Here is a 14,720-nt window from a genome sequence, read left to right as displayed (position 1 = left end):
GCGCCACTAGTACCATGACACTAGTATATTTTTTACTAATGGCGCACCACTGGTGCACCATTAGTATACCAGATACTAATGGCGCACCTGTAGTGCGCCATTAGTATGCCTAGAGGTGCACCATTACTATCTGACTTAGTAATAGGGCACCACATAGAAGTGCACCATTAGTAATAATTTTTTTTCAAAAAAAAATTTAGTCTCGGGTCAATATGCTTAATCTCAAGTCAAATCGCACTCCGTGGTCAAACTTCCTGAAAGGTCACCCATCCTCGCACTACTTCAGCCAAAGCACACTTAACTTCAGAGTTCTATCCAACCCCAGCACCAGCTCACTTCACAGGCACTTGTTGATATATCTAGCATATCAATCCTATTAAACCTTGTTGATGTTTAGGACTTTGTTCATGTTCATGAGTGTGATGAAATTTTGAAAAAATATTTCAAATTTCCGTTCATATTACGTATCATATTTTGAAAAAAAAATCCGAAAAAATATCAAAACTATTTTTTTCTGTTACTAGTGGCGCACCTAGCATACGGTGCGCCACTAGTAAGTTTGAAGTTTTTTGAATTTTTTTGCTTCCAGATCTTAAAAGCCCCGTAACATTTTTTCTGTTAGGTTTTTGAGGATTTTGAAACTGTTTAACAAGTTCCCCCAGTTAAATTCAGATGTAACTTTTCAAGAAGATGATTTTTCATATAGAAAACTTTTTAATCCGAGTTTGTATGCAAAAGTTATGCCCATTTTACAAATTCCAGAGAGATTTTGCAAATGAAGTCAAAATTCATATTTGTAAATTTTCCCAACAAGTAGACCACATATCATATGGGAAATTTATTTTCTTTTATTTTTTGACATTTTCATAATTTTCTTTTATTTTTTAAAAAACTGAAAAGGCGGTCCAAGTGGGGTGCATGCGAGGGAATTTTTGGGCCTAGTTAGTAATGGCGCACCGTGGGAGTGGTGCGCCATTACTAGTTTTCAAAAAATATAAAAAAATGAAAAAAAAAATTGAAAAAAATTACTAGTGGCGCACCGTGGATGTGGTGCGCCATTACTAGTTTAACTAGTAATGGTGCACTATTCCCTGGTGCGCCATTACTAGTTTTGAAAAAAAATGATTTTTTTTACTAATGGCGCACCGTGGATTTGGTGCGCCATTACTAGTTTAACAAGTAATGGCGCACTATCCCCTGGTGCGCCATTACTAGTTTTGAAAAAAAATCTTGTTACTAATGGTGTGGTGCACCATTAGTATTTGGACACTAATGGCGCACCAACACATGGTGCGCCATTAGTATATATAGTAGTGATGCACCACATGTCTGGTGCGCCATTGGTGTCAATTTCATCTATAGCCCTTTTCCTAGTAGTGGCTCCAGGGTGCCCGTCAACCGTCCTCCACCCAGTAGTGAATTTGAAGTCCATCTTGAGCTTGAAGTCATGGGGTTGTCATCAACTTGACTCTCACATCTCCCTTATGAATCAGTCAACCAACCCCGTCTAGGAGCATAGCAAAATAAACTACATTGTCCCGGGCAATGGTAACAAAGGGATTTTGGGTCAACCTACCACATGATACCACTCAAGACTTATTCAATTTCTCTTACTTCATGGATGTTGGGGAGGAAATACTACTAATGCAATAAAACATAGGAATTAAAATTCATGATCAAGACTTGCCTGTCTAACGGTCTTCGAACGCTAGTGACGCGTGATAGCAAGCTTCGCACTCCGGAAATTCTATTCAAAGCAAACAATAAATACATAAGCATACAACTATACCAACATAATAACATAACAGCAAGCTATCATACTTTACACATAGACAATCAACCAAAACCAAACAAAACTAATTGAACTCCAAGCCGACAACTAGCAAGAAAAAAATAAAATAAAAATTTTCTTTTTCTGTAAATAAAAGTTCACCGTCGAAAACTACAAAAACAAATCTGAAATAAAATATAACAGAGGTGGAAATAATTTTTAAAGTAATAATAATAGAAAACAACAACAAAGTGAAAAAAACTAAAACAAGGTTGTTTTCTAGTAAAACTACTTTTAAATAAATCTAAAAATACCCAAATTAATCCTACTGCTAGGCAAGGTCAAACCAAAGCAGTGGCAAAAAGAATCACCTAAAAATATTAATTCTAGCTCATTTTATAGCAAAAATACTAATTTGACTAAAACTCATACAAAACTGTTTTTAACAACTAAAACATGGCCGAAACTATTTTATACAGAAACTTCAGGAAATTTGCAAACTAGGAAAAAAGAATCAATCAAAAACTCTAAATAACCTAAGAGATATAAATTTTTCAAGATTGGAACTTTTCTGTTTTTAAAACAGAACGAAAATAAAACTAAAAAAACAGGCGCTACCGGGCCAAATTGGGTGCGATCTGTAACTAACTAACTCGCGAGCAAACTTTAACTGAAATATATACGGGCTAATAAAGGAAAACCGTTTTGTAAAATTGACTAGATCTAAACGATAAAACTTTAAATAAACCAATGACTAACCGAGAATTAAACCGATGTAATAAAAAAAGAAACGTTACACTGATCTAATATACGCCCTAGATCAGAGATCGGACGGTGGAGGGAGGTGGCGACTTACTGCGGCGGAGGCGACGGACGAAGATGATGGTGCGGCTCTGATTGTCGGGGAGGAAGACGATGGCGTCGGGGCGATGCGGCGGAGCATGGGGAGCTCGGGGGTGGTCTCGGTGGTGGTTGAAGATGGCGGAGACGAGCGGAACGAGCTCGTCAAGCTCCTGTGCCCGATGTGCTCCGGCGACGGGCATAGATCCTCGAGGACAACGCTGATGTGTATAAGAGGGCGGCAGACCTTGTCAGAAAGGTGGGCAACGGCGAGGGAAGTACGTGGGTGGAAATAGGGGTCGAGGGGGTGCTCACCGGCGTCGGAACGGGCAGCGAATTGCAGCGGTAGCAGCCAGATCGGGACGGCGAGGGTGCGAGCTGCGGTGGGTTTTTGGGGTAGGGTTTTAGTGGGTTCAGCCGGAGAGGAGAGGTAGGGGGTTTTATAGGACAGGTTTCTTGCGCAAGGGGAAGGCTCGGGGTAGGGTTTTGAGAGCGCGGATGTCGAGGGCGTCGGGCGCGAGCGAGATCCTGGCGCGGGAGCATTGGGACGTTGGGTATGGTGCGGGCCCCGTGGGTCGGTGAGAGAGATTGGGAGAGAAGCGGGCGGGCGACCGAGAAGAAAGGGGTTTGGGCATGGCGCGGTTGGAGCTGGTCTAGGTGCGGTCGACTGGCTAGGCCGGCTGGCTCCTACGCGCTGCTCACAGGGCCGGCTGGCCTGGCTGGCGCCAGAGGTCTTCTTTTTTTTGGAAATAAGACAAAGAGAAGAAAGAAAAAATAGGAATAAAATATACTTTTATATAGGACATATATATATCAAAATTCTCACAAAAACATAACCTATAAGATGAACTATATTTCAGAGGCAAAATAAAAACTTTATAAAACATTTTTTTGAAAATTCCAAATAAAACCATATTTGAATTCAAACTTTTGGCATTGTTTTCATCTAACATTTTTGGAGTGTCATGTTAGATCCTCTCATACTTTTGAACAAAGTATTCGTCAGGGCTTTTTTTGAAATAAATTTCAAATGCCAATTTGAATTCAAAGTCAAAAAAATTCAAATGCCTCTAAAATTTTCAAATGACACTCAAGTCAAACAAAATGCATAGATGCTTAGCTAATAACTGTAAAACATTCCAATTTGAAATTTTGGGATGTTACAATTTCATCAATCGCTGACAATTGTATACCACCAAGTGTTTGCCCATAACACACACAGCTTATTAGAAGCAATCATCTGTGTTATTATCGGTATTCGTACACATTTAAGATTATGGACCTGTTTGTCATGTATCACACAGATCTTCTTAAGTTGAACTGTTTCTGCTGTCTTGGCTCGTCGCAAACAGTTTATCCGAGTGAACTATATACTGTATATCGCACATACCTTGATCTGGCTGACTATTTCTGTTGTTGCCTAATCACAAACAGTTCATCCGAGTGAACTGTATGCCGTATATCGCACACACCTTCATCTATAGCTAACCGTTTTTGTTGTTATGCTCATCGCAAACAGTTCATATGGATCAACTATATGTCACGTATCGCACACGCAACTCTAATCTGAATCATATTTGATGTCCCCGCCATCACAAATACTTCGTATCATTTTTTACAGTTTTCTTACACCACCATTTGCGATTAATACATCGCACACAATTTCGTCGAAGGGTCTCTGATTGCTGTGTCGTGTTAGCAGCATCCTGCAGTAGTGCTAGACATCATCCTAGCAAGCTGCTGGAGCATTTGGTGTGTGTGTAATGACAAGATCTTTAGACAAGATGCAGCTCACATTCAAGGCTGGAAATAATACATGAGAGAAGGGCTTACCAGGGCTAGGTATAGAGCTAAAGCTTTCCAAGGCCACCAAGATTCAGCTCTGGATAGATAGTTTCTTCTAATTTTTTGATGATTCCTAAAACTGGCCTCATTTGGAGGCCTATTGTATATATACTTCAATTTGGAGGCCTATTGTATATATACTTCGATTTATTGATTAAAATACCATAGAACAATCAGGTCAAAAATGGTAGCAAACATTGTCCTTTTTGTAGCAAAGATAAATCTATTGATCATCTCTTCATGCAGTGCTCTATCTCTAGAATGCTTTCAAATATTTTGAAATGTGCTCTCAATTTGCTGGGTTTTCCTGATATTGCTTGGCCCCTGTTTAATGGATGGATTACAAAATTCAACAAACCTGAGAAACGTCTTATGGTGGTGGTGGTGGTCTCTGCAGTTTTTGGACTGTATGGAGATGGGGGAATAGTATAGTTTCCGATAACAACGAGATTTCTGATCCTTGTTTTCTTGTTAATATGAATGCTAGATGGATTAATGATTGGGATTATTTGCAAACAAATCTGGAAAGGCAAGAAACACTAAGGTGGAGAGTAAAGAAGTTTGAAGTTGAAGGATCGAAAGTATGTCTAGAGGGGGGTGATTAGACTACTTGACCAAATAAAAACTTAACCTTTTCCCAATTTTAGTTCTTGGCAGATTTTAGCTATTGTAGGACAAGTCAAGCAATCATCACACAATTCAAGCAAGCATGCAAAGAGTATATTGGCAGCAGAAAGTAAAGCATGCAACTTGCAAGAATGTAAAGGGAAGGGTTTGGAGAATTCAAACGCAATTGGAGACACGAATGTTTTTCCCGTGGTTCGGATAGGTGGTGCTATCCTACATCCATGTTGATGGAGACTTCAACCCACGAAGGGTAACGGTCGCGCAAGTCCACGGAGGACTCCACCCACGAAGGGTCCACGAAGTAGCAACCTTGTCTATCCCACCATGGCCATCGCCCACAAAGGACTTGCCTCACTAGCGGTAGATCTTCACAAAGTAGGCGATCTCCTTGCCCTTACAAACTCCTTGGTTCAACTCCACAATCTTGTCGGAGGCTCCCAAGTGACACCTAGCCAATCTAGGAGACACCACTCTCCAAGAAGTAACAAATGGTGTGTTGATGATGAACTCCTTGCTCTTGTGCTTCAAATGATAGTGTCCCCAACACTCAACTCTCTCTCATAGGATTTGGATTTTGTGGAAAGAAGATTTGAGTGGAAAGCAACTTGGGGAAGGCTAGAGATCAAGATTCATATGGTAGGAATGGAATATCTTGGTCTCAACACATGAGTAGGTGGTTCTCTCTCAGAACATATGAGTTGGAATTGTGTATGTGTTCTGATGGCTCTTTCCATGAATGAAGAGGAGGTGGAGGGGTATATATAGCCTCCACACAAAATCCAACCGTTACACACAGTTTTCCAATCTCGGTGGGACCGAATCAACAAACTCGGTCGGACCGAAAAGGTAAACCTAATGACCGTTAGAGATTTTCGGTGGGACTAACATGCAACTCGGTAGGATCGATATGGTTAGGGTTTGGGCATAACGTAATCTCCGTGAGACCGATTACACAAACTCGGTGAGACCGAGTTTGGTAATAAGCTAACCAAAGAGTTGGTCAGGCAAACTCGGTGGGACCGATTTGCTCTTTCGGTGAGACCAAAAAGTTACAAAAGGGAAACAAAGAGTTTACATTACAATCTCGGTGGGACCGATTCGCTCTTTCGGTGAGACCGAAAAGTTATGAAAGGGAAACAGAGAGTTTGCAATCCTATCTCGGTGAGACCGAGATCCCTATCGGTAGAACCGAATTGCTAGGGTTTGGCAGTGGCTTATGACAAGTGAAACTCGGTGGCGCCAGATAGAAAGAATCGGTATGACCGAGTTTGGCTTAGGGTTTAGGTCATTTGTGGAAGTGGGAAAGTAGCTGAGGGTTTTGGAGCATATCATTAAGCACATGAAGCAAGAGGCTCATTAAGCAACACCTCATCCCTCCTTGATAGTATTGGCTTTTCCTAAAGACTCAATGTGATCTTGGATCACTAAAATATAAAATGAAGAGTCTTGAGCTTTTGAGCTTGAGCCAATCCTTTGTCCTTAGCATTTTGAGGGTTCCACTTTCACATCCATGCCATGCCAATCATTGAGCTTTCCTGAAATAGTCATCTTGGAATAGCATTAGCTCAATGAGCTATATATTGTTATGAATTACCAAAACCACCTAGGGATAGTTGCACTTTCAGAAGTGATAGCAGGTAAAGTCTTCAAAATAGTGCATGGCTGCAGAGTGCGGACTAACAAAATCATGGCTAATGGTTCTCTAGGACTACCCCTACTGTTTTTTTAAACACTACAAGAAATATGTCAACTAGTGACCTTCTGTCAGTGACCCTGGAAGAATTGGTCATAGATCTATGACCATTTGAGACAAATTGGTCAAAAGCTGTTCGGGGGCTACAAACCCTGAACCATTGCGACCATTTTGGTCAGAAAGGTCGTAATTTTCTTACACGAAATGGTCATAAAGCAAACAGCGCTGGTCCGCTGCCTTATCTCTAGTTGTTAACGACCAATATAGATGGTCATAGCATTGTAAATTGTGGTGGGTTGTGATGACTAGGCGCCATCTCATTAGTTTTGCCTATGTGTCATGTCCATGTGTCAATTTTTGCCCTAGGTTGTGAAGCAACCTATATTTCTTTCATTCCCAAAATTCCCCAAAAAATCTCATAAATTCTTTGGGTCATATCTTTGTCAAATATGTAAAAATCCTTCCTTGCCTAGTTCAAAAATAATTCAACAATATTCATTTTCCTATTCTGTTCACAACAATACTTTGTGAAGAAAGTGCTATTTATATATTTTTGATTGCCCTCAAAAATTTTGGGCACTCTTTCCTATCCAAATCATTGCCCTCATGACAAAATTCAGCTCCATTTGCCCAGTAAATCTTCCTTGGCAAATTTCCAAAGTTTTTTCCACCTAGAAGCATTGTGAAGGAAGTACCATTTTTATATATCCAAATGACATGAAATTTATACTGTTCCTTCATATGCCCAAATTATCACCCTCCTCCAAATTGCAGCTTAGATCATCTATGTGAGCCCAGGTTCAATTTATATTTTATGGCCAGATTGGCACATTGCAAAGCAAGTGTTATCCAGATCCTTCTTATTACCCTCAAATTTTTTGGGCAGTCTTCCATACCCAAATCATTGCCACATGATAATATTCAGCTCCATTTTCCTGGTAAATCTTTCTCAGGAAATTTTCAAAGTTTCTATCTCAAGAGAAACTTTGTGAAGTAAGTACTAGCTAGGCTTACCCAAATGATCTGAAAATTTACCAGGGCATGACCATACCTATGTAACTTGCCTACACCAAATTTGAGCCCATTTCATTTATCCAATTTCTCTCGCTAATTTTCCCAAGTTTCTGTCGAGGGAATAGCATTGTGAAGGAAGTACCACTTTGGCATGTCCAAATGGTATCAATTTTCTACAGTGCTTTCCTATGCTCAAATAACCACCCCCATTGAATTTCAGCTCAATCCATCCATTATTTTGAGCCCAGCTTCAATATTCATATTTCTGTCCAGTGTGGTACTTTGCAAAGCAAGTACCACCTAGGCTCCTCCTTTTGAGCTAAAAAATTGTGAAGACAGTCTTCTTAGTAGATGATCATCCTCAGCCAAAACTCACGCCCATTGGCCACGTGTATTTCCTGTATCGCTAATCAAACACTTGGCTGCTAATTCATGTTTGAGCATAGTTCGGTCTCCTTGTGAGAATCTTATGTTGTAATTTTCTTCCTAGCACCTGCCTGGGGAGTACCCAACCCCCTAAACATGCCTAGGCCGCCCAGAACACATGGCAACGCCACGGTCACGCGGTGACCACGCGGCGGGCATGCGAGTTTACGCGCTTTGGAGTTGGGGCCCTCGTCCACCATCCAAACCTCAATGTATCACCACCAAACCATGTATTTCTGATTAAATAGATACTTATATACCTAGAAATGATTTTTTTAATAATGAGCAAACTATAAGGTAGATGCAGTTCAAAATTGACCCACTTCCTACTAAATCGGCAGAAATTTGTCTTTTTCACAAGTGGTGGATCAAAACTTTTGACACCCAACCATTTTGTCAATTATGCATTAAATATGGCCTAATATTTTATAAAAATGATTTGGTCCAATTTTGCAACAAATATATGGTAGCTCTTTCACAAAAAACTCAATTCGGGCACTCAAAAAATGGAAAATGAATTTTCTGTGCAAAGAAAATGAAAACTCCCTTAGGCTACATTGTTTGGAATTCCAAGATGCACTCTTGTGCACAATATGAGATCATTTGAACAAACTATGCCATGAATATGGCCATAAGATTGATCATTTGGCTTGAAAACCCTGAATCTTCACGCATGATAGCTCATTTCTGAGAACACCTTTTTAAAATAATTGTCGTATTACAAGTTTAATATTTTTCCTGAAAACTTGGTCACATATAATGACACAATGCGAAGGTTTTCCAATTTTTTGATTTTTTATGCCCGTTTCGAAATGCGATGAAAACAATGGGTTTGACCGTTCCTAGCTAGTGGTTGAATCTTGAAAAAAGTTTGATGTTTCTCTAATTAAATAGATACTTATGTACCTAGAAATAATTTTTTGAAAAATAAAGAGCAAACTATGAGGCAGCTGCAGTTCAAATTTGACCCGCTTCCTACTGAATCGACGGGAATTTATCTTTTTCACCAGAGGTGGATCAAGGCTTTTGACACCCAAATATTTGGTAAATTGTGAATCAAATATGGCCTAGTACTTTAGAAAAATGATATGGTCCAATTTTGCAACAAATATATGGTAGCTCCTTCACAAAAAGAACTCAATTCGGGCACTCGGAAAATGGAAAATGAATTTTCCGTCCAAAGAAAATGAAAACTCCCTTAGGAAACATTGTTTGGAATTCCAAGATGCACCCTTGTGCACAATATGAGATCATTTGAACAAACTATGCCATGAATGGGGCCATAAAATTGATCATTTGGCTTGAAAACCCTGAATCTTCACGCATGATAGCTTATTTCTGAGAACATCTTTTTAAAATAATTGTCGTATTACAAGTTTAATATTTTTTTGGAAACTTGGTCACATATAATGATACGATGCGAAGGTTTTCAATTTTTTTATTTTTTTTGAATTTTTTATGCCCGTTTCGAAATGCGATCTAGCTAGTGGTTGAATCTTGAATTTTTTTGATGTTTCTCTGATTAAATAGATACTTATGTACTTAGAAATTATTTTTTTAAAACATAAAGAGCAAACTATGAGGCGGCCGCAGTTCAAATTTGACCCGCTTCCTACTGAATCGGCGGAATTTTGTCTTTTTCATCAGAGGTGGATCAAAACTTTTGACACCCAACTATTTTGTCAATTGTGAATCAAATATGGCCTAGTATTTTAGAAAATTTATTTGGTCCAATTTTGTAACAAATATATGGTAGGTCCTTCACAAAAAAAACTCATTTTGGGCATTCGAAAAATAAAAAATGAATTTTTTGTCCAAACAAAATGAAAACTCCCTTAGACAACATTGTTTGCCTTTCCAAGATGCACCCTTGTGCATAATATGAGATCATTTGAACAAACTATGCCATGAATCTGGCCATAAGATTGACCATTTGGCTTGAAAGCCATAAATCTTCACACATGATATCTCATTTTTGATAACACTTTTTTTAAAAAATTGTCATATTACAAGTTTATTATTTTTCCTGGTAACTTGGTCATATATAATGACACAATGAGAAGGTTTTTCAATTTTTCATTTTTTTGAATTTTCTATGCCCGTTTGAAAATGTGGTCAACGGTGGGTATGACCGTTTGTAGCTAGGGCTTGATTTTCACAAATATTTTAGAGTATGTATGAAGAAATAGATACTTTTGTATCTAGAAATGATTTTTTAAAATAAAGAGCAAACTATGAGGCAACCGCAGTTCAAATTTGACCCGCTCCAGCTAAATCGGTAGATTTTTTTTTCACGCGAGGTGGATCAAAGTTTTTGACATCCAACATTTTGGTCAATTGTATATTAAATATGGAGTAGTATTTTAGAAAATTGATGGAGTCCAATTTTACAACAAATATTTGATTGGTTATTCACAAAAAATCCATTTTTTCCAGTCAAAAAATGATTAAAAATAGCTAGAAAGATCATAAATGCGTAAAAGTTGATCCTTATCCATAAAATGTGGTCTAACTCTAGTGAAAATTTATGTGGTAACCTTTTGCAAAATATTTTTGATAGCTACTTCACTAGTTTTAGTACTTGAAAACTCTTTTAAATCACTGGTTTTCCGAACCAATCAGAACCATTCCCATGGATCGATGACATGGCGCACATCCATCCATCCATCTCTCGATCCCACATCCATCCATCCATATATCTACATAAAAAAGGAAAATAAAATAAAAAAGAGATACCCCATCCGCAGCCCAAACCCTAACTCAGATCCCCCCATCTCCTCGCCGCCGCCGGCCCCTCCCGATCCTGTCCTCCGCCTCACCCCCTCCTCTCCCCTCAACCAAGGACGACGGAGATCCAGTCCTCACCCCACGCGGCAACCCTTCCTCCCACCCACCGCCGACCTCGCCGTCCTCCTCACCCACCGCCCACCTCGTCCCTCCCTCCCCTCACCATCTCTCCCTACCCTCTGCCTGCTTCCCCTGCCTCATCCCCAGATCCAATCGACACAACCCCGCTGCCCCCGCACCCCGTACTGTCCACCATGGCCGCCTCCTCCTCCTCCCCGCACCAACCCATCACCCCGTCGTGGGGGCGCGTCCGTGGCGGCTACCCTTCCACGCCGTCTCCGTCCGCCCCTGCCGCTCCACAGTCTCCTCCGAATCCGCATCCTCCCCGCAGCAGGCGCCGGCACCGGTCGGCGGCGACGACGCCAACGGGCCCACCGGCGTGCCCGTGCCCTTCTCCCGTGCCCTCCCGGGCGGCGGCGGCAGTTGGGTGAGCGGTGGAGGAGGTGTGTCCGGCGCTAAACGAGCACGCTGACGTGGTGGCGGAGCTCTTCGGCCGCGTCTCCACCGAGCTCCGCGGCGGGTTCGGCCCCGTCGTCGACTCCTTCGTCGGCTTCTTCCACGCCGTCGACTAGAAGGTGCGTCTTTTTTCCCTCACCCCCTGATTCGCTCGCTTGACCCTAGGATTTAGTCCATCGGGAAGCAGAAGCCGTTGCTGCAACCGCCGGCGTCAGTGCGCTCGTTGTCGACTAAATCCAACGGACGCTGTGATTTTTCACCGCCGGCCTTGCCTGGATCTCTCTTGAGTGGCAGCAATGGTCTGGGTAGTTATGCTGCATAGGACCAACAATTTGATTCTGCGCGATTCCAGTGCCTCCTCATTCCTGTGGACTAGTAAATCAATCGAACAACACCGCGCTACATCTAATAGAAGAAATCTGAATCCGTTCATCATGCACGTTGTTTCTGTTTGTTGCTCGCTGCGTTTCTGTATGTGTGTATATGAGCGTGCTTGTTTCTGAATGCAGGGCCGCTGACGAGCGCGGACCATCGAGATCAAGGCTGTCGAGCTACAAACAACATAAATCTGAATCCGTTCCTTCAGAAAATTTCATTCGGAACTGCAGAGCCGGCTGATTGACTGACTGAATCTGGTTGTGACACAGACAATTCAGGGCGACACGACGCTGACCTGGGACGTGACGGTGTTGTGGTGGGACGTGAGGTACACGGAGAAGTCCATGCCGGCCGACGAGGGCGCCTACACCATTGTGGTGAGCAAGGGTTTACATGATTGGTCTGTGCGGTTGTTCTACTCTGCAATCTTGAGGTTGGTTAGATTAATATCGTGACAAAGAGAGATCATATTAGATGTACATGGAGAAGTCCATGCCGGCCGACGAGGGCGCCTACACCATTGTGGTGAGCAAGGGTTTACATGATTGGTCTGTGCGGTTGTTCTACTCTGCAATCTTGAGGTTGGTTAGATTAATATCGTGACAAAGAGAGATCATATTAGATGTACACAGGGACCGTTCCATGTTCTTGTGGTCTGGTATGCTTCACTGTCTACGGTTGTTGTAGGTTGGTTGTAGCCGCAATGCATACTATCTTGGTTTAGTTTAGATCAAATAGAGACGTTTATCTAGGACTGTGTTATGTGATTGATAGGTCACTTCGTTGTCCCATGACAAGCATCGCAGGAAAGGTTGTGGATTTCTAGGAAGAGCGAGCTGATGTATATGTAATGCATGATAATCATAATAACCATTGGACCTCTTGGACTCACATGGATAGCAATGGTATTTTCCTCTTTGTTTTGGCCCCTAAATATTTTTCTTGAAGCTCCACTGCCGCATCCTGTTCCTGGTACAACAAGTACCAGTAGTGCTATGAATATAAGTGTTGCATGTGTAATTAATAAATGGCAGAAATAACACCTGCTTGGAATCTCCCGGTCCTGGCGCGTGTGATCTGACTGGGTTGCGTTGGTGTGTGGTTGCAGGACAAGGTGGTGAACCCGCCGTTCGAGAAGAGGCCGAAGCAGTTCGGCATCAGTGGTGCCCTGCCGCCCAAGAAGGACCTCCACCGGTTCGTCAAGTTGCCCAAGGTCATCCGCATCCAGCGCTAGCGCCGCATCCTCAAATAGCGCCTCAAGGTCCCCCCTGCGCTCCACCAGTTCACCCGCACCCTCAACAAGAACCTCGGTATATACGAAACTTGCATGTTCGTTCATAGCTGGACTCAGAATCCATAATGACTAAGGTCGTTTAGTTGTTGTGATGTATTATTTTGACTTGTGTGTATGCAATAGCTAAGTGAGTGAGTATTAACTTGGCCAAGATAATGAGAAGAGTTGATGGATGTGTTTTAAGATTCCTGCTGGTAGATACGTTGGGAGCCTTTTCTTGGGTGATAAGGGCAATGCATGCTGTTGTCCTACATACCTACTACTATATTTATTTTACTGAATATATAGACATGCCATGACATTATGAAGTAATAGACTGGTTAGAAGAAGCTTTCACTTCTAAGGATGCCAGCAGTAGGAAGAATCGTTGTAGTTAAGTGACTGCGTGGCTGCTGTGGCCTTGCTATGTTTGTACCTGAAGTCACACCTCTATAATTGCTTTTCCTTTATGTTGGAACTTGTCTAGTTAATGATCGGTATTGAGAGATTTTGGTGGTTACTTATGCTTATTGTGTATCACATTGAAAAAGAAAATGCACAATGAGCTTACCTTTGTATGTCAGGATTTTTTCTTCATCTGATACCCTTCCTTTGGCTCTAGTTTATCTTCATACAGAATGCAATCTTGGTGTTCTTCCTATTAGCATTTGGTTATGTTTTTAAAATTGCCTAGCACAACTATATATAACAATGCCTATCTTCTGTTTTTCCTGTTAAAGGTGTCCAATTTGGTTCTGTTCCTATGTTGAAACTTCTGAATTTGAGCAGTTGTTCTTGTTCTGAGTTCCTTCAGGGAGATGAATCTGAATTGGTGTTGACTCTTTGTCTCAACTCAGTTTAACTGCATGGACATGTACACATGCAATCAGAAATTTCTGTAGATCATTGGTGATCGTTTCCCATGCCGAAATTGATTGGCAGTGGACGACTAGTCATTTTTTTGCTATGACATAGTATTCAGATATTTGCATATGTTGAACCACAATTATCCTGTTTTCTCGTGCTGCTTGTGCCTATCTTGACCTTGTCACTTTATTATGTTTCTAACTTTCCATAATTTATTATTTGTAGATGTTGGCCTTCATTCTTCAAAAGTTGGGTGCACAGGAGCTCTAGGAAGAAGAATCCCGAAGAAAAACCACACCCAACAATGCGTCTTAGCTCACTGGAGCTAGTTATGTGTATATTTAGTAGTATTTTATAGCTGAATACCAGATCTGTACTATGTATGATTGGAATGTACTTTGCTTGGCTGTTGTATGAAATATTATGCCTTATTGGCTCTTTTTTAATCAAATTATATAATTGCACAAATATAGAACTGACATGTGGTACCCAAACAGCAATTCTGGTAATTGGTTCCCATTTGACTATTGGGACCTACTTTAAAATGGAAAAGAAGCAAAAGAAAACTAACAAGTGGGCTGGAAAAAGGCCAAGGCCTAAAAAAATATCGACTGTAAAAGATTGTGGCCCAAAAATAGAAGTCTGTTGGGCTTGGCTTATGTAGTTGACCCAAATTGAAAGAG

General features: G+C 41.2%; 1 long non-coding RNA gene across 1 annotated transcript; it reads left to right on the top strand.

Moving 5' to 3' along the window:
• The first annotated feature begins 10,960 nt into the window (after positions 1-10,960).
• LOC119285628 lies at positions 10,961-14,505 on the top strand. The gene is made up of 4 exons (XR_005139565.1): positions 10,961-11,638; positions 12,029-12,274; positions 13,006-13,207; positions 14,263-14,505. It is a non-coding gene; the product is annotated as an uncharacterized LOC119285628 (long non-coding RNA).
• Positions 14,506-14,720: the final 215 nt, after the last annotated feature.

This window comes from Triticum dicoccoides, chromosome 4A, assembly GCF_002162155.2.
Source record: "Triticum dicoccoides isolate Atlit2015 ecotype Zavitan chromosome 4A, WEW_v2.0, whole genome shotgun sequence".
Taxonomy (NCBI): domain Eukaryota; kingdom Viridiplantae; phylum Streptophyta; class Magnoliopsida; order Poales; family Poaceae; genus Triticum; species Triticum dicoccoides.
The sequence above is the reverse complement of the archived record's forward strand: the minus strand, read 5'-3'. Positions and strand labels throughout refer to the sequence as shown.